General features: G+C 42.4%; 1 long non-coding RNA gene across 2 annotated transcripts in view; it reads left to right on the forward strand.

Moving 5' to 3' along the window:
• The first annotated feature begins 6,119 nt into the window (after window positions 1-6,119).
• Window positions 6,120-20,712, forward strand: part of LOC122464656 — a 35,037-nt gene continuing 20,444 nt past the window's right edge. The window contains exons 1-2 of one of the 2 annotated variants that reach the window (XR_006288886.1): window positions 6,120-6,263; window positions 18,500-18,598. This is a non-coding gene — a long non-coding RNA (uncharacterized LOC122464656). The remainder of the gene's footprint in view (window positions 6,264-18,499; window positions 18,599-20,712) is intronic. The other variant, XR_006288885.1, reaches the window with a different exon arrangement.

Below are 20,712 nucleotides of genomic sequence, written 5' to 3' on the forward strand. Positions count from 1 at the left end.
CCGGGAAAGGTACTGGGGTTGCAGAGGTGCAGCCCAGGTTTAGGCAAAGGCAGCAGGTCCAAACCCCCTTTGCCAATGATGAGTGGTTTACAGACTAGTCTGCCCCAGTGAGGGCTAGATAGTGACTGGCAGTAGCCACTGAGGCAAGGTGGGGAGAGAGGGTTGAGGGTTCCCCCAGGTGGGGAGACCCAGAGTGTGGGAGCACTGCCAGGGGCTAGCGGCAGGTGAGACACTGGTCTGCAGAGGGCACTCCAGGCTGGAAGAGCTAATTCCCGAGACAACCAGCAGGAGGTACTCTGCTGGTGAGTCTTGACCTCACTACAAGCACACACTGTCTCATCAATTTAAGCATACACTGGTAATCCAGTTACACTATAAGATAACAGCCGGTCATTCATTATAACAGAGATAGTTAAGTTGAAGACAACTGTAGATCAATATTATTAGTTCCTGCAGTATCTCACATCTTTGAACCATTCGATTACATAAGGTAAGGCAATTAAGATATGAAAGGAAATTAACATCTACAAATTAATCTGGTTACATTGTTAAACTTCTAACAGGATATAGGTAAACACAGGCAAATACACTTGATTTCTATTACTCCCAGTGAGTAAGTTGATTGCTAGACTAGTACATCTCTTTGAAATTCACATACAAGTGAATTGTGTTTATAAAATTGCAGTGCCTCTTGTTAAGTTTCAGGAGGTAGCTATGTTAGTCTGTATCCACAAAAACAACAAGGAGTCTGGTGGTACCTTAAAGACTAACAGATTTATTTGGGCATAAGAAGTGGTTTTTTTACCCATGAAAGCTTATCCCCAAATAAATCTGTTAGTCTTTAAGGTGCCACCAGACTCCTTGTTGTTCTTAAGTTGTAAATCACAGGTTGGCTGGTCTGCCAGTGTCACAACTTCCAATGCGGCTATAACAGTGCCATATGAACACCTGTTCTCACTTTCAGGTAACATTGTAAATAAGCGAGCAGCATTGTCTCCCGTGAATGTAAACAAACTTATTTTTCTTAGCAATTGGCTGAACAAGAAATAGGACTGAGTGGACTTACAGGCTCTAAAGTTTTACATTATTTTGTATTTGAGTATAGTTACGCAAAAAAATTCTACATTTGTAAGTTGCACTTTCATGATAATGAGAATGCACTATAGGACTTGTATGAAGTGAATTGAAAAATACTATTTCTTTTGTTTATATTATTTTGGCTACAAATATTTTCACTGTAAAAGAGAAAGGGAGCACTGTACACTTTTTATTCTATGTTGTAACTGAAGTCAATATAATTGAAAATATAGAAAACATCCAAAAATATTAATTAAATTGATATTCTATTATTTAAAGGTGCGATTAAAACTGCTATTAATTGTGACTTTTTTAAATCTTATGATTGTGATTATTTTTGAATTGTTTGACAGCCCTAGTAGCTTTATATATATTATACCCAGAGTTCTATCCATGTTTGTTTTCCATTCATGAACAAATGCGCACAAACTATGAGCTACTAGGAGCCTAATTGGCTGGCTATTTGTAGGCATCACAGAAGAAGTGGATCTTGAGAAGTGAATTGAGGGAGGCAGTATTGCCTAGTGCCCAGAGCACTGGGACTCAGGAGACCTGAGTTCTATTCCTGGCTCTCTTACCTCAGGGAAGTCACTTCAGCTCTGTGCCTCAGTTTCCCCATAATATGGAAATGATACAGACCTCTTTTGTAAAATGCTTTGATATCTACTGACGGACAGCACTATATAAAAGCTAGATATTATATTAACTATATTATGTATAGTTATATATATATATATATATATATATATACACACACACACACACATATTATTAAGGAGCACAGTCATCACTTTCTTACTCTAAACCCAACATTTACTCCATTGATCTGTGATGGGCAGTTGTAGCTCCTCTTGAATATGGAAAAAGGACGTGCCTATGACATAAACAGCAGCATGGGACTCAAATGGTCTATCAGACTTTGCTCGTAAAGGGAAGCTCAGCAGAGGTACAAATGCTAACAGTATTTCACATTAGGTGAAATGGATAAGAAGCTTTGCAGAACTCATATTTAGTGACTAAATACCGAGAACAAGAATGACAGCTGCACTTCAAAAATCCAGAGCTTCCGCATAAGCAAAGGAGAGGGTTAAAGCTCTAGAGCGGAGATAAAATGATAAAATGAGCAAGCCTCTGGTCTTGTATTTTATTGTTATACACCAATGCAGTAGTTGGACCTAACACATCCCTCTCGTCAGGTAAGGCTGGGAGTGTTATGTTCAGAAAATATTAGTGACACTACCATTCCAAAAGGTTAAGAGAAGAATTTACTTATCTGTAATGATTTATGGAACTGACAAGTTGGTATAGAAACGTGGCTAGGAAATCTATAACAGTAGACAGAACAGCTTAGGAGCAAATCATTGTGGCGGGGCATGGAGCAGATAGATCCTTTCTATAATGGGGAAAAAAGTGCTCCAATTCATAAATCAACTTTGTCAGGAATAAATAAAAAACCAAAACAGAGTCAAAGTTGGTACCTTCTCTTTTTATCAGACTTGGGCTGGAGGTTCTCCCCCTCACACACAACAGACAAGGAGGCCTCCCATTATTTATTGGTCTGTCTCCAGCTTGTGGCTAAGCAATGCTTTTCATCCTTCTGAAATAATATGTGCTGGACATTATCAATATTCTCTCCTGATTCCTGGATCTCAGCTGTCACCTACATGCTGCTTAAAACCCAAGTCACAGAAGAGCAAATGAGCAATGCACATCAGAAAGCGGGATACTTGGTTTAACTGCCCAGGCATTTGAAAGGGTGCTTTGTCAAGGCTGATGAAGCAGTCCATTCATGCTTTTTTTTCCCCCATGTGAGCAATCTGAGGCTTCCTGCAAGTGACAGGGCCATGTTTATTCAGCTAGCAAATCTACCAACATAAATTAGCCCAAGCAATTTCCCAAAGTGTAATAAACAATATTGATCTCTCAGTGACGTTCATTGCTGGGCATACAAGTTCTTTGAATCTACAGAGATATAGCTTTGTTGTATGTGTTTAAATCTCTTGGCAACAGTCATACTTACTTTGTGCAGTAGGTTCTTATATGGGGTGCTCTCAAACCTGCAGTGGTTGTAACCATAATTTGAGCATCTTATCCTACACCAGCCTTAAGTCAATTACATCCACATAGCACCCTTCTCAAACCAGGGCTGGCTCCTCCATTTAGGAAGAAGTAGCTATTACCTAGCACCAGGAAAGGGCATCAAGATGTTCAGAGGCTATTTAATGCAAAAAAGTGACTGTAGGGGCAAATATTTTCCAGTTTGCCTAAGACAGCACATACTCTAGAGCAGGGGTCGGCAACCTTTCAGAAGTGGTGTGCCGAGTCTTCATTTATTCACTCTAATGTAAGGTTTTGCGTGCCAGTACTATATTTTAATGTTTTTAGAAGGTCTCTTTCTATAAGTCTATAATATAGAACTAAACGATTGTTGTATTTAAAGTAAATAAGGTTTTTAAAATGTTTAAGAAGCTTCATTTAAAATTAAATTAAAATGCAGAGCCCCCCGGACCGGTGGCCAGGACCCGGGCAGTGAGTGCCACTGAAAATCAGCTCGCATGCCACATTTGGCACTCATGCCATAGGTTGCCTACCCCTGCTCTAGAGCCTCTCTATTTCAAACAACAAGCTCCCAGGAGTACATTTAAACAACGGTTGAAGTTTTATGATGATGAAATATTCCCTAACCCCTTCAGGGACCACTTGTGGCAGTAGTTCAGCCTGTCAGTCAGAGTCAATACAGTGACATTTCCATTGACGTGTATGCAGCTTTTTCTTTTGTTTCATTTCCGGAGGGTGAAACTTTTCTCCTGTGCAAAGCCTGCACGAGGCCCTATGCACCATTTAACTCCCATTTAAACATTCTGGTAAGGGACTACCTTAGTGTAATTAATGAGGCTGACCAGTATATGCCAACCTCTTAAGGTGCCACTCCTGTACCAGATATACCACGGCTTGGAGGCAAGCACTGTAGGTTGCTTCATCAGTTAGGCCTTGCAGGCACTAGCCCTGATGGGTACCAATAATCAGACACATGGCTCAGTAAAAGGGTATTTTACTGGGGCAGCAGGGAAGAAAAAGGTTGCAGATATCCTAGGTACAGAGGCTTAAATGGTTACATTTCAATGTGAGCAACAGCAGTTCTTGTTTGCATCTCCAGTCATAGGTGCCGACTCTGTGGGTGCTCCAGGGTTGGAGCACCCATGGGGAAAAACTAGTGGGTGCTCTGCACCCACTGGCAGCCAAGCTTCCCCCACCGCTTCTCCTCCTCCCCCCCCCCCCCAGCATGCCGCATCCCCGCTCCTCCGCCTACCTCCCAGCGCTTCCCCCCTGGCTGCCGCCAAACAGCTGTTTGGCAATGTGCTGGGAAGGAGGGGGAGGAGCGGGAATGTGGCACACTCAGGGGAGGAGGTGGGGGTTTGGGGAAGGGGTTGGAATAGCGACAGGGAGGGGGCAGAGTTGGGGGGGGGGACTTTGGGGAAGGGGTTGGAATGGGGGCGGGGCAGGGGTAGGGCCGGGGCAGAGCATCCAGGGGAAAAGCGGGGAAGTCGGCACCTATGTCTCCAGTGTGGTCCAATTGAGAGTCAGGGCTCTTCAGGCCTAGTGCCTGGGGTACCCTTTCCAATCCAGTCTCTATTCCAACCAAAATAGGTGCTTGCAGGTTTCCAGGCCAGGCTCAGTTGGTGTCCCTCATTGGGGCCCCACTGCACTGGATCCCCGCCCAGCCATGCTGAAGTCCCACACAGACTAGCACCTGGCTATAGTGTCTCTGCATATGGTTGCTGGGGAATCCACTCTGAATTCAGCTTCTCTTCAGCTCCCTGCTTGCCATGCAGCTGCTGCTTCAGTTTCCCTGCAGCTCCTGGCTTGCCATGCAGCCGCTGCTTCCCAAACAGAGCCCAGTCACTTCATGGTTCAGGACCTTTCCCCTTACCTGGTCAGGAGGAAAGGGATGTGCTGCAGGGGCTGATGGGAATTATAGTCCGCTGCTTACCAGATGCATCAAGTTTTATAAAGGCCCTGTCCACAGAGGTAGATTTCACCCACACTAGTATGCTGAAGTAGAGCAGAAATTGCAAGCTTTGTCAAAACATCATTCACAAGCTTAAGTGGCATTGTGGTGGTCTCTTGCCATTCTGACTGAAAACAGCACAGTAGTGGGCGTTGAGAAATGATCTTAAGAGGAAAGTATGCCTGATAAAGACAAGAAAAAATTTCCCATCATGCTGAGACCTTGGTTTGAGTGATACATAGGATCATAGGTGTGACACCCTGCATGCAATTAGGATATGTTTTGTACAAAGTATGCCCTGTGCGGTATCATTCTAAAAGTCTTGATCTGCTAGACATTGTTTCCCATTGGATTGTATGTGCTATCATAGTATGTGAAGTTTGGCTATGTATGTGTTACTGCAACATGTTGCATGGTTGAAAACCACCCGCAAGCAGCCTTTCAGGTATAACAGTAAAAAGGCCAAAATGTTAATGGCTAATTGAGGAAATGCACACAAGCACCAGGATTAGCCCAGGAACTGTGTACAATAGAAACCTCTCAGATAGCTCTACACAATGGGAACTGTTTGACCCAGGTCACAGCAAAAGAGCTTTCCAGCAAGTGGAAAGAAGATATAAAAGGGGGGAAATGACATCATGATGGAACCTCACTCCCCCTTTAACAACACACCTGGAAACACCTGAGGAACAAAGACTGAAGTGTGGGAAGTGATGATCCCAGGCTAAAGGGATTTCTAGCCTGTGTATGAAAACCTGGGAAACCCAAGCTGAAAAGCCAAAGCAACTTGTGCCTTAAAAATCTACCAACCTGTTTATCACTCAGGGTGAGAATTTGCTAATTCATATTGTGACAAAGTCAGGCCGGACGGCTGCAAGATGGTCCTGGAAGGCCGACATATTAGCCCTAGAATGTTAAAGACCCATTTTCCTAAAAGCTGAGAAGTGATTACCTCAGGTCAATTACGGACACCTTAATCCAATTAAGAGCTGCCTGAGATCTTTAAAAACCCCTCCTCTGGGAAGAGAGAGAGAGACAGACAAGCTGCTCCAGGGTGAGAGGCTGTGTCCCTTCCCATAGGGGAGACAGCCAAAACTGAGTGCCTGCTAGGGGAAGGACTGACACCCCAGGGCAACTAACACGATGATACCTTGTCCCAGTGAGAAGGCTGTGAAAGGTACCCCCCTGGGTTTTTGTTTGAGACTGTTTCCTTTTTTTGCTTGTTTGTTTGGTGGAGGATCACCATTAGGCCGACCCTGAAAATACAACCAAGGGAGCACAAAAGAGGAAAGGCAAACCCTACCTGAATGGGGCTCATTACCTCCGGCCCACCATCGCCTGTTGGGGAAGTGCTAAGGCTGGCAAGAGCAAAGAGATGCCTTGCTACAATATCCTATCTAATGTGTTAAGCTCAGTTTGCGGTTTTATTTGCTAAGTAATCTGCTTGTTTGCTGTCACTTAAAAAAATCTCTTTTGTAGTTTAAAACCAGTGTGTAGAAATCATAACTTGGAGCAGAAAGCTGTGTATTTTCCTCTTCACATGAGGAAGGGGGCAAATTTCATGTGCTTACACTGCACAGTTCTCTATGCAGTGCAAGAGCATATAATGTTGGGTTTACACTCCAGAGGGGGGTGCATGCCTTAGGAACTGGGAGGTGCCTTCGCTGACCCTTCCATGCAGAGCTGATCTCACTGTGTGTGTGTGTGTGTGTGTGTGGCTGCAGCTGGGTGTGTCCCTACCTGTGTGTGTGCTGCTGGGGGCTTATGGGCCTGTCACAGCAGTTCAGTGTAAAGGGAGTGCAGGCTGGTGGGCTCAGTGGTACTCCAGTTCCAGATGGCACCCCAAGGGGAACCGGTCATAATAGGTATGGGGGAAAATAGAGGATCATAGGTGAAGATATTAAAAATGTTTTGTATGAACATCTTAGATGGGATGGCCTCCTAGGGAGAGGCAGGAAAAAAAAACTTCATTGAATACGAAAGTCAGTTTGCAGGCAGGAAAACAATTATGTAACACGAAAACAGAGATGGACAATTCTAAACAGAGAGGCAGACAATGACTGCTTCTGCCAACCCTTACAGGAATAATCCTTACTGTGGCTTGTAACCCCTGTGTCTTCAATGGAACTTCTTCTCTGCATAAGGGCTGTTTAGACATTGATAAAAATGTCAAGATGACTCAAAGAATGACCGACCTCCATTCACCTACCTCTCTTCCGCTTCCATCTCTCTATACCCCAGCCCCTCCTTCCCTATTGCTTCATGTCTGCTTTATTAGTTACCCACAGCCTAACATGTTATGTCTGTGTAGTCTTGTCTGGTTTTGTATTGTCTGGTCTTGCAGCTTTGACAAGTTGTAAAACTAGCTGTCTAGAGTGCCTCCTGGAACAGCTGTGCAACAGGTACAACTCCCTGGGCTACTTCCCCATGGCCTCCTCCCAACACCGTCTTTATCCTCACCATAGGACCTTCCTCCTGGTGTCTGATGATGCTTGTACTCTTCAGTCCTCCAACGGTCCGCATTCTCCCTCTCAGCTCCTAGTGCCTCTTGCTCCCAGCACCTCACATGCACACCACAAACTGACGGGAGCTCCTTTTTAAAACCCAGGTGCCCTGACCAGCCCGCCCAACCGACTCCAGCAGCCTCCCGACCGGCTGCAGGTGCTCCAATCAGCCCACCTTAATTGTCTCCAGAAGGTTCCCGACTACCCTGGAATCCTCCCTGTCACCCCACCCAGGGAAAAGGAAACTACCCAGCCTGGGGCCAATACATCTGCCCTCTACCACTCTCCTACAGCCATCTGGCCCGACCCTGCCACAGTATGTAATCGGTGTGTTAATTTTTCCATAACCACAACCTCCCATATTTTTTTTAACCACTTCTCTGGGTCTGGGCTATTTTTATTTTTCCAGTAAAAGGCTACCAGTAGCTGAGTAGTAACTAGCCTATGACAGATTAATTTTTCATTTCCTTTTGTGGGATCATGTCCACTAGGAAGTCCCAGGAGGATTACCAAAGGATCATTTGGTAATAAATATCCAACAATTTATGATATTTGATTACAGATTAAATCCTAACACTCTCTAATAGCTGGACATGTCCATTATATACACACAAAATCTCCTTTTTCACCACAATTTCTCCAACATTTATCCCCACTCAGTCTCCTTAAACGCTTTAACCTGACTTGCATGAGGTTCCATTGAAACAGTATCTTAAAGAAATGTCCTTTTATTGTGCTACTGACTGAGGGTCCTCTTTTCCAGATCAAGCCCCATTCTTCTGGGGTAATTAGTCTATCCACTTCCTTTTCCCAGCATGTCATATATGGACAATTTTTTGTTAGCAAAGATTGATAAAAATTCGTTATGAATGTTTTGTTTCCTAATTGAGAAGATGCCATCACTTCTATTAAAGTTAGCTTTCTGTATAAAACAGATTTTTTTGTTCAATAAAGACCCAAGGTTTGTGCCTGGGTTAGAGCACGGCCAATCCATTACTGCTTTGAGTTGGCTTGAGAGTACCATAGAATATTTGGAACAGATAATTCACCTGTTTAATGGGTCTTTACAGGGTATCTGCTCTCACTTTTGGTCTTGTCTAACATTCTAACAACATCCTCTGTATTCCTGCTAGGGCTTTATCTGGGATGCTGACAGAAAGATTTTGAAACAAGAAAGATACCCTTGGCAGAATATTCATTTTGACTGTGCCTATTCTTCCCAACCAATACTTCGCACGCTTCCCCCAGCATTCCAGGTCTCTTTTTCATTTGCTGAAGTAGTGGTTTGACTTTTAAATCATAGAGCTCTTCTAGGTTGTTTGAGATTAGAATTTCCAGGTATCTTGTAGAATTTGTTGCCCACTTGTACCCAAATGTTTTCCGAAAGAGTGACTTTTCAAAGTCTGTCAAATTTATAGGTAGCATTTCAGATTTATTTATGGGATGATTTAGTTGGGGATTGGTCCTGCTTTGAGCAGGGGGTTGGACTAGATGACCTCCTGAGGTCCCTTCCAACCCTGATATTCTATGATTTGGCATCATTTACTTTAAATCCAGATGCTTTCCCAAAATTCTGGATTTCTTGAGAAACTAATTTTAGGGAAATATTTGGTTTTAGATGAAAATAATGTTACATCATCTGTATGCAATGCTATTTGCTGATGTGTTCCTGCAGGATTTATTCTTCTCATGGGTCTTTTGTTCCTTATCCTCTCTGCAGATGGGTCCATGGCCAGTGCATAAAGTCAAGGAGACTATGGACATTCCTGCCTAGTCCCTCTGTGTAATTCAAATAGGGGAGATTTTTACCCCATTAACTTGCACAGCTGCTTTTGGGCTGGTGCAGAAATCAGTTATCCATCTAAGGAACTGGGGACCCAAGTCCATATGAGACTGGACTTGAAACAGGAAGTTCCACTCTATTCTATCAAAAGCTTTCTCTGCATCTAGTGATACCAAGATAAACGGATCTTTATTTTTGATCTGGCATTATGGATGATTCCAAGTATTCTTTGAATATTGTCTGACATTTGTCGGTATTTAATGAATTCAGATTGATCTGGATTTGTACAAGCTGAGAGCATTGGCTATAATCAGCTAGCTAGTAGTTTTGCTAAAATCTTTGTCACGATTCCACAGTGATATGGGCCTATAGGAACTGCATAAGGTCAGGTCTCATCCATTCTTAGAGAGAACAACCACAGTAACATCTTTCATAGGTTGTGGAAGTTCCTCCCCTAGCTAGGATGCATTGAAAGTACCTCTCAACAGACCTACTAATACCATCTTAAATACTTTGTAAAATTAATCTCAAAAGCCATCAGGCCCCAGAGTTTTAATACTTTCCATACTTGTTATTGCTTCTAGCATTTCTTCTTCCTACATAGCTATCATTAGAGCGCTAGCATGATCCCCACTAGCACAAAGCTGTGGACCCCGAATGGGAGGCTTGCTCCCAGATGCAGTGTAGATGTGCCCCAAAAGGTCAACAAGACTGGCAGGCAAAGGAAGAGTGGGGGAATAAAAGATGAGGAAGTAAGAAAGCTCTCAGCATTTCCTGTGTTGTGCCCTGATGTAACCCCAATGAAGTCAATGGGCATAGTTTCACTGACTGCAACAGGCTTTGGATTGGGAGATCTAAAAGAAGGAAAAATAAAGCAGGTGCAGAGCAGACTGTATTTCCTTTCACAACCTGTTTGCAGTCTTTGGATCCTCTCAGGCTTATTTGAGATTTGAGTTCTGGCTTCAGGCGATAGTGCCATCAGTTTTCACTAGAGTAGAACCTCAAAGATATGAACACCAGCTACAGATTGACTGGTCAACGGGACACCAAGTGAAACCAGAAGTAACAAATCAGACAGCAGCAGGGACCCCAAAAAAAGAAAAAAGCAAATACTGTACTGCACCTGTATTGCATCTTAAAGGTAGGCACATCTGGGCTGCCTGTCCCCACGCCCATCCTCAAGTGTAGAGCAGCCACTTACAGCAGGATGTTGCTGAAGCCTGGCCTGGAATGTCAACTGCTGGATCTGGAGCCCAAACTGTGCTTTGTTCAGAATTGCAAACATTTCAGAGTTACGGACAACCTCCATTCCGGAGGTGCTCGTAACTCTGAGGGTCTACTGTGTCTCTTACCTCCTCCAGTCAGCTGCTGATGCTGAAACTTGGCTTTGCCATAAACAGAGCAGAGGATCGGCCATGGTGCCGCTGCTGCAGGAGGTGAGTGCACAGACGATGCTGATGATATTTAGTGGTTTGTTCAGTAGACAGGATTCAGAGTGGCAATGAGAATTGGTCTGTCATCAGTCCATCAGCTGGATGTTGCCTCAGGCAGTGGGCTGACAGTTACTAAATTTAGGGCCTATTTTTTGTATAGCTTCATTTGTTTTGGTGGCTCACACAGAAAACATGTTCTTTCTGTAGCTGTGTGATGTCTCCCACCCACTGTTAATGTAATCTACGTGTCATTTTTTTGGATTACATTGTACAGTTCCTAAGCAGAAGGACACAGCCGCAGAAGGACACAGCCACCTTAAAATGTTTGCAAAATGCTTAATCAATCCAGCAGAGACCTGATTATCCAAAGATCTTGGGAGCGCATGGCTTCACTTTCAGGAGTGCTGACTTCATTACAGGTGGTCAGCACTTCTGTAAGATCAGGCCAATAGTGTTTATGAAAGGGTTAGTGAACTGCACACCACTAAGGTCTGTGGCCTCAAAGTTTGTCATATGACCTATACTAGCCATTTGAGGGGCTGTTCAATTTGAGATACCAGGCATGAAGATGTGACACAGAGTTGTGGTCAAAACTGAGCTCCCCAATGGATATTGCTGTGAAATGAAGAATTAAAGATATCTCAGTGAATGCTTATAGAAGCAGAGAAACACACACATGAACCTTGGTGGCTATGACAGGGTACAAGTGCTGTTCTTCTGGTCCACCCTGTCAACAGGGATTAGAACCCTGCAGAAAGCTGATTTCTGCTGCCCTCTTATATCAGGCATGGATGACTAACTCCATCTGGGAGTTAGATTCTCCATAGAGAAAGGATACTAGGAAGTTAGGACAGAGGAGGGAAACCCTAGGGGGACAGTTAAGCTTGGGGAGGAAGCTTGCACTGAGTGCTGTGTTTGTGTTACGTACAGAGCCAAACCCCAGGAAGAGGTGTAGGGGTGTGTGTGTGTGGGGGGGGAGTTTGGATATGAACTCATGCTGTATTCACAGTACTGTAGACATGCAGCTGAGGAGATCTAACAATTGGTAGTGAAACAAAAGGAAGGATCAGCTGCTCCAGGGTGAGACTGAGGGCTTGAGTCTCTGCTGCCTTGCATGCAGGTAATCACTTGGGCCTGTGCGAAGTAGCAGTGTTGTGCGCCCACTTTGCATGGGCGTCACTTGTTGAGCAAGGCAGCAGAGAATCAATCTTTGGGGAAGGGGTCTTTCCATTGACTGGAATAGGTTTGTGGCCTAAATCTTGCAAGCAAAGCACGAGTTAACAAATGATATTACTACAGTAGCAATAAGAAGAAGCAACTTCTTCCTAAGGTCACATGTAATTCTCTCCATATTAAAATAGTTCTTTTGCTGCTTTCCTTCTTTTCCCAGCCATGGATTGATGGCATCTACTTCACATCCATCTGTCTTGTCTTTATACTGGTGCTTATCTCCATGGTGGCAACAGCCTGGCAAAATCTATGTGTAATGTGCTACACTGGCCCTGAGTTTTCTCTTCTTTCCCCATTCCAGGAGCAGGTTGAGCTGCCAGCTGCTAAGCTGTTCCTTTGACCCCATCTCTCATTCATCAAGTTGCATCTCTGTCTGCTGCTCAGCAGCCTCACAGCTGTGCTGTGCTGATGCCACCAGTCCTCTGGCAGATATTTACTTTCCAATTTGTTAGCTGCGGTTCTGCAAAGGTCACTAGCGAAGCAAGGGAAAGAGAAACATTGTCACTGCTGACAGCTCACTGCTGCGTCTCTTCTGCCTGGCATCTCAACTGGACACTCAGATGCTGGATAGGGTGGTGTGTGCTCGTGGAGGGGGAGGAAAACCTGCAATGTGTTTTCTTGATGTGAACTATGAGGCAGACATTTAATTCATTTAGTAGTATGAAGAATAAGGGTGTTCTTGCATGTGATGATGCGTAAAATTGGATTATTGTTCATTATGTTTTATTGTCCTTTCTTCTGTTGCTTTGTCAATTTTGTAGTCTCTGCTTGATAAACCTGCCTCTGAAGTTTTCACTGTGCAAATTAGTAGTCAGGTATGATGGCATCTGTATACAGTCGTGAGCCCCTTCTACACAGAGAACTCCCCCCCCCACATCTATTTGCATTCAGGCAACAGAGAAATTTCCTTGATCACATGCTGTCTTTATCATGTATTTATTTATGATGCTCATTTCTATGGTGCCTGTCCTTTTGGTGCTTTAGATACAAAGATTAAAGCACGAATTTTCGGTGTCGCTCAAAAACAAAAACTAAAAATAAGCACAAGCAAAATAAATGATTCGTACATTGTGCCTTAATAAGGGGAAATTATGATTTTATGTAGCATCAACATTGCGCTAGGTATCTTTTAAAAATGTGAATGTAGAGACTCTGTCCCGGATCTTATAGTCTAAAGTGCAATATTACTAACTAAATTGTTTGAATTCTAAAGCTCAGGGCCCTCAATTGAATGCCTGCTGCCATTAATGGAACATCCAGCCCTAGGTATTCGCAGACTGAGCTTCACAGCTGATCTTAATTACTATCCTAAGGAACAGAACTAGATGTGGTCTTTCACATAACTAGGTCTCAGGCTATTCAGGTCTTAAACACCTTGAATGCTTGGACAATTAGTCTAGAGATCTGAGCATAGGTGTTATATGCTCACAGTGGCTGGCACAATGCAGGAGTTGGATTTTGCAGAGAGTGGGGGTGTTTGAGTAGGCTCCAGATGCAGCCTTAAAGCAGAACATATTGCAATAGTAAAGCCTGGAAGTTACATAGGTGACCATTACAAGGTGTGTATAAGACTGGTTGTGTCCTCCTGAGTCTTCTAGGCTTTCCGCCAGAGAGAGGCTCAATGTTGGTACATGTGCAAGAACCCTTCTCAGTTGCCAAAGCTTTCATAAATGCATGCTGGAGATCACTTGAGGAACAATACAAGAATGCATTATGGAGGCCTTGTGATATTAAGTCAATGAAGAAGTGTACAAAATGAGAAACAACCCCCAAACTGTATAAGATTTTGATTCTTAGGGGACCTGGTCTATGACTGAGATCCCCAGATGCTATTGCAAAACAAATAAATAATCATAATAATTAATAACTTGTAACCCTCTGACCTGCTTGAAGTTATTATAGATTCATAGTTTCAACTTTTTTGTAAATGCCCTGAAACAAAACTGTCATTTTATGTCTATGTAATCACATTCATTAACAGAAAAAGATGGTGTCAAGTCAATTTCTATGGTTGCAGCCTCCCACTGTTTGCTTATAATAATCCTCACTCCCTCCCGCTCCAATCGAGAACTTTCTGCAATTTCACTTCTCACCAGGGAAAGAAGATAACTTTAACTCAATTAGGAATTTGCATCCCAGAACAGACCAATGGTCCACATAATCCAGTTTCCTGGCTCTGGAAGTGACCACTGCTGGATGCATCAGAGGAAGGTATAAAACCTCACGAGGATTTAATTGATGTGAACTTTAAATATATTATAGACAGGGAAAGTTCCTTTCTGATCCATGGATGGAGGTCAATTTATGTTCTGATTATAAGGATTGTTAGCCCGTGTAATTGTATTTTCCTGGAAACAAAAATCCTCTCTTCTGAGAAATTTGCATGTGTTACTGTTGAGTCAGAAGCTAGCAGTAGGAAAAAGAAGTACACATTTGTATGGAGATTGTATGGGGAATATACATTCACCTTCCTGTTAGAGGAACATTGTATTTTCATGCTGGGTAAATCAAGAGACCCACTTCACTGTGCAGTCATTTTAATTTTACTCCAAAGGTTCCTGCAACAAGGGTCTAGCACTAACAAAGGCAGGATTTTGGGGCCAGGTAGTGGAAATACCATCATGCCAGCTCACTGATATCAAAACATGGGGACTTTTGAGTCCTTGAATGTTACTCTGATTTTGCATTTTGTCTGCTTTAGCTTTGTTTTTTTTTGCTGTTGCTCGGGGCCGGGGGAGACTGTGAAGGCAGTAGACTTGCTTCCCAGGGCATAACTGTGCATCTGACATTCTTATCTGGAGTTGCAAATGAGCCGTGCGGCTCTATTCTCCTTTGAGCCATATCTCCTGCGTCCGACTTTGTGCGAGACTCCCCCTTGGTTGGGCTTTCAGTCCTTTGTGCCCACAGTTGCAGTCTGTGAAAACAAGGTTTTCTCATTCATCAACTTGCTTGTTCTTGTTACCATGGAGTATTTTACTTGGCAGGCGTGAAGTGCGGTAAGCAAGTGCATTGAAGTCAAATTGATCAGAATGCCTGGGAGAGTGTCCCTGAAAAGTAATTTTCATTTTTTTTTTTTCACAAATGAAAGCGCACTGGGGAGAGATTATTTCCTGCTGTGCATTACCGGCTGTCATCTCAGTAAGCAAAAGGTTGCAGCCAAACCACCTCTACAGGCTGGACTGTGGAGGGAGCAGCAGCTCTAGGATAGTGTTTTGAATCAGAGGTGGCCCATGCATGCTCAAAGCCGCAATAGCAATCCAAACCCATTAGTATAAGTGGGCTTGAGTCTATGACATCACTCCTCAGTTGACGAGCACATTAATAGGGAAGATGGGAAGGAAAGGAGACAACTTGTCATGCTGTGACACTGTCGGGTCTGGATACCACCTGAATTATGGCTCTGGTCACAAATGTTAAAGGTCACAGAAGTTGACAAAGCTGCAGTCTCGTGTTTAGTGCAAACTCCAGCTAGCTTGAGACACTTTTTTAAAATAAACCTATTAAATTATTAACATTGCTAAAAGCAGAATTCCTGTTATAGTTTTCTCTCCCACGCTGCCACATTCTTTCTTTGATCAGTTTGAGAAGAGCCATAACGTTTCTTTCTATTATGCATGGCTGTAGACAAAGAGCAGTCATATCCTCTCAGGATGAATTACTTGTCTTTTGATTTTAGTGGAAAGCAACAAAATATGGGAGAACAGAAGTAAAGGCTCTAGGTGAGAGCACGGGGTGTGTGTGTGTGTGTGTCTTCTCTTGCAGGCTAAACCGAAACTGAATGCAAACTGGCAACCACCTGCAGGAGAATTCTAGGAAGATAAGAGGTGAGGGATGCACCTCTTGATGTAACTTGTAGCTTTCAGAGAGGACCATACTAAAGGACTCAACCACATATGGATCCTGAATTTTTTTCCAGTATTTTACAAAATGTGTGTATGTAATGTCTGGTGCATATGAACAGTACTGTGTATGAATGGATTATTCCTCCCCAAATTAGGAAAAATTCCCACCAGGAAATGTATTCTGGCTGTGTGTGGGTGTTGTGGGTTATGCCCAAAAGCTGTCACTTTCATGAGAGATTTTTGCTTTTTACACCCGTGTCTTGGATTTCAGTTAAATCAGGGCTATGAAACAGTAGATATATGCAAACTGTCTATCTTAAATGGCCTGACTGGTGGCCACTTTCTCGAACTTGATGGGTCAAATTTTCAAAAATCCCCTAACCTCTACCCCCATTTATGACTGCTCAAATTGCTTGTGTCTGCCATTTTAGTGAATGACCAAAATGAACAGAAAGTACCAATGGGTCTGATTTTCCTCACTTACACCAGTTTTACACCAGTACGGTTGATTTCAGTGGAGTTACTCCTGGTTTACACAGGTCTAAATGAGAAGACTCAAGTTCTGTGCCTAAAACCTATTTGTGCTCAGTGGAACATATCCTGGGCTTGGTTGGTGCCCACCTCAAGTAGCCAGGCACTGACTGGGCAATTATGAGACAGGCAAGGAATCTTCCCACCAAGCTATCAGATAGCTTGTGTGTGGAGGCTACTTGTTGCCCAATAGCAGGAATAGCTCTGCACCTCCTGTATAAGAGAGGACCAGAGGATTAGCACAGCAGCTGATCCTGTGCCCTGCACTGCCCCCTGTGAGTTGTTATGCAGACACCTCACTGGGTGCACACCCCCAGTTCCGCATTCTCCTTGTAAAGTGGAATTGCATCCATTCTTCCTTCTGGGGACCATTGACAGACCCTGATGCAATGCTAGGATGTGCCCCGGTTTATGTATGTAACTGGGTATTGTGAAGTGATTTCTTGGTATTCTTTTTCTGTCCTGGCTGGTGTCTGCAACTCCTCCTGATTTAGCATCATTTGCTATCATATGTCATCTATTCCCTCCTAAATCAATAACTATCTACTTGTCCAACCAAACTTTTCAATCTACTTACATGGCTCCCATCCGTACAGCCCAATATCTGAGTTCCTAACACTTCACCCAACATGGATCACTGTGGTACCTCCCTAGACTCTTCCCGTCCCAACTTCATATACTGCCTTTTGTCATTATCCTTTGTTGATGGCTCACCGACCAGGTTTTAGTCTATGTGACAGTGTTCACATCCAAAGCAATTTGAATCAACTTTGAGAGTAGGATTTTGTGATGTGGTAATAAATGCTTTACGAAATCCTATTATATTAGAGTTACTCCCCCCCCCCCCTTTGTCCACCCATTTTGTAATTCTATTTACCCCGACCCCATGTTTGTCTGGCAAGGAATTTTCTTTATAAACCCATTCTTGTGGTTGTATTAACTTCTAGAAATGTAGTGATATGCTTTCTCTTAATATTTATTCCAAGGCAGTGAAGTAGCGAGGGCTATTGTATATACACACACTAATTTTTTAATAAATATGCAGAATATATTGCTAAGCAAGCTCCCAATCCTGTAAAGCAACCATAAATTATGTTAATAATACACATACAAACAGTCCCATTGAAGCCAATAAGGGGAACTCATGTGAGAGAGGATTTCTCTTGTAAGCGTTTCAGGATTGGGCCTTAATGTACAGGGTAGTGAACCTAAATTATGACAACATTCAGTATTAGTAAGCAAGGTGAACTTGGAGAAGATAGTGAAGAGAGAATGCTGGATAGTCATCCAATTGATACTATTTAAAACAATTAGTCAGGGATCTCATGAAGTCAGGTGGTCCTAAAATATATCCTGCAACCCTCCTCTCCCAGCTGTTCAGCTATCCTGTGCCTACAAGCAATTTAGATTATTCTGACATAGAAGGTATGGTACAACTACAAGCACCTCGTATGATATTGTGCATTTACTTTTGATGTTTAAAAATCTGTAAATAGGGTGCTGACCTCAGGGCCCTGACAAGATGCCAGCATCGCCTTTAATGTCACAGAGCCTTTTTGGTATGGAGCCCAATTCTGCAGTCCCTTTCTTGGGCCAAATTCTTTTGGAAGCAAACAGTGATAGGCTGCTGAATCAGGCCTGAAGAACAGTTTCTTCAGTTTTTCATAAAAAGACGGTTCTCAAATATTTCAAGTCGTGCTGGACCAAACTCATACCTGGTGTAATTCCACTAATTTCAGTAAGGGTTATTTTGCCCTGTTATTTATCCAATAAAGGGGCAAATCCTTGTGAAAAGTAGCAGTGGAGAAATTTTCCATTTTAGATATTATTATTTTAAACACCATTTAAAGACATCTACTGCTGGTGAAAAATATGAACCGGACAGCCCTGCAGACTGACATTCTTAATTTATCCATCGGATGGGTTCAGTATGGGCAGTGGCAGTATAAACTTGCCCTCCTGATGTACCATACTGACCTAGACAGATGAATTTTAGTGGGTGAGTTCTGTCTTCATCTCATTCAGATCTTGGCTTCTCTAGCTGTGTGGAAATTCCAGGTCAATTTTTTCTTTTAATTCCTGTTTACTAGATTTAGAACATTGCACGGGTCTATTGGTCTGCATGTTCCAGGAGCCACTGGGCCTAAATTGGAAGCCAACAGAAACTAAGAAAGATCAATAGAAGCCAGGTAACTTATTCTCCTGCATCAGGTTATGAGTAATTTCTGTCAAAGCAAAGGGGAGTTACTTTTATCTTGTGGTAGGGGAGAATGGGGACTCAAAAATGACCAATGGAAACCAAAAGAGACCAGGTAATTGTTACGGAGTCTTTGGGAATTACAGATAGGAGTGATAGTTAATGACAGTTATTAGCAGCAGTTACACTCTATGATGGGTTCATCCTATGCCAAAGATTGCTTTTTAATAAAATATTTTTGAATGACACAGGTTGAGAATGTATTTTAAATCAATAAATGTGTGCGATGTATGTGTGTGTACTAACAATGCAGTTATGCCTGTGCAACTCAATTGAAGTCAATTATATTGCATAGAATTCTATGTAGAATTGTACATAAAATATGATGTACCAAATACATTTTATATAAAACCATTTTTTTCTCAGTTACACCAGTATACCCCCATTGATTTCAATGGATCTGTACTGGCATAACTGCAAAGAGAATTTGGCCTATATATATATATATATATATATATATATATCTGTGTGCAGTATATAGGCCAAATTCTCTTTTCTCTTCTTGTGTGCGTATACACAAACCAATTCTGCACTGATTTACTCTGTAATCCCATTCACTTCAAAGATTTTAAAGGGTGCAAGCACTTAATGTGCTTTATAGCTCGATTATAGTTGAATGATTTAAAATGATCAATTAAAACTATTCAATGTTTGTGCAAAATGCCTAAAAATCGCCAGCCCTAGAGCATTTCTTCCCTGAGATCTTGTATGTCAAGATTCAGTCTAGAACAAATATTTATGCCTCCATTATAATTTTAAACAATTGAAAATGTGCTTCACAGTATGAATCCTGCCACTAAGCAGTAGAAGACAATATTGTTGTACTAAATAATAAGAAACTTAAGTTTGGTTCTCCGAAAGGATCCACTGACTCAGACACTTGGGACTTTCAACTGAGTTGCTGGCTTTGAATGTTGTGGATATTTTGGTCATTTGAGATCTCATTTTAGCTGCATTAATTTTTCATTTCCCTCTGTATCCCTTTCTCTTTCTTTTGCATAAAGGAGCCCAAAGAAAAGGTCACAAAAAGGCCTGACTCATGTTTTCCATGAGGTGGATTGGATTAGTGACAAAGCAACAAAAGACTTCTACTAATTGACCATTCTATTTGGAAATATTTGAAAATTAGAAAAGGGGGAAGATATCCTTGCTTTTCAATAGCTGAATCTGAAATGACAGATTTCTGTCATGCCTGGCTTGCTATCATGAGTACGTACCAAGATGTCATGTTGCTAATACTCTTTATTTTCAGAACAGATGCATACTGTATACTTGCATTCTGTTTACTGCTGAAAGATGAAAATTAAGTTTTCAAATCAAGGAATGTCTTGTATTTCACATGACCTTACCCCTTGGATGGTTTCGTTTATGAATTTCAACAGGCTGTAGCTCTGATTATTATTATTTGAGGCTGCCAAGACACTTAAACATTGAGGGCTGCAATTGCTTATCACAATGAAAAAGGGCTGTGTTCAGCTTCCATTTCTTTAGTGCTGTGCTGTGGATCACAATGACAGGTGTTTGAATATGAGACTTCGGGGAACAAAAGGCAGTGTTTACTCATGGTAGGTCAGTGAGAATGGGAAAGAGGGCATTGAGAATACACAGTGCTGGAGCGATGAGGAGATCTTGCTACGTTGTCCTATGAGTATGTGGAAAATTCAAGTGCATTTTAGGAGTCGATGGGAGGCACAAATGTTTTCTAAAACTGAAAATTTAACTATCAGCAAAAACAAGGTCATAAAAATGCTCTTTATATTTAAAGCCATATTTTCAACATCTAGCCACCATTTTCCTGCATGCAAATCATTTGTATATGTTATAGCATAAGCTTTCCTGAGCTACAGCTCACTTCATCGGATGCATACTGTGGAAAGTAGATTATCATACACATTGTAAGGAGAGTGGTCACTTTAGATAAGCTATTACCAGCAGGAGAGTGAGTTTGTGTGTGTGTGGGGGGGGGGGGGGGTGAGAGAACCTGGATTTGTGCTGGAAATGGCCCAACTTGATTATCATACACATTGTAAGGAGAGTGATCACTTT

This window comes from Chelonia mydas, chromosome 2, assembly GCF_015237465.2.
Source record: "Chelonia mydas isolate rCheMyd1 chromosome 2, rCheMyd1.pri.v2, whole genome shotgun sequence".
Lineage (NCBI taxonomy): Eukaryota > Metazoa > Chordata > Testudines > Cheloniidae > Chelonia > Chelonia mydas.